The following is a 461-nucleotide window of genomic DNA, read 5'->3' as shown; positions in this document are numbered from 1 at the left end:
TAAGGAGCTAAAGCCTGCAGGAGCCTGGAGCGCAACTCTAGCTGAAAGGTCAGGTCAGGCTCTGGCAGCTGAAAATTTCACCAAAGTGCAGCCAGGAAACATCCATGTGAACAAAAGACCTGGCCCCAGAGGGTGAAAGGCAGGGAAAGCCATTTCCCAAAGGCCCCTTTATCACCGCCTCCATTAAGATGTAAAAATGCTCCAAACACATTTTAAAGCCTGGTTAGGGGTAAGGGAAAGTGTTAATGTTACAATAGCAACAGGTTAAGAGCACTGGGTTTGTGTGCCAGCTGTGAAACTATCCAAACTTAAATGAAAGGATTATTTTTCCTCCCAGCTAACCCCAGTTAGAAGGGTTTTGCAATAATGTTAATATTACAAACAAAATATTACAAAAATAATAAAATATGTGTGCTGGAGACAGTTTACTATAGATTGTGATTAGTGTTCCCAAGGCCCTA

This window comes from Nannospalax galili, unplaced genomic scaffold (genome assembly GCF_000622305.1).
Source record: "Nannospalax galili isolate Female #2095 unplaced genomic scaffold, S.galili_v1.0 scaffold636, whole genome shotgun sequence".
In the NCBI taxonomy this organism is placed as follows: Eukaryota; Metazoa; Chordata; class Mammalia; order Rodentia; family Spalacidae; genus Nannospalax; species Nannospalax galili.
Note: the sequence above shows the minus strand (reverse complement) of the source record.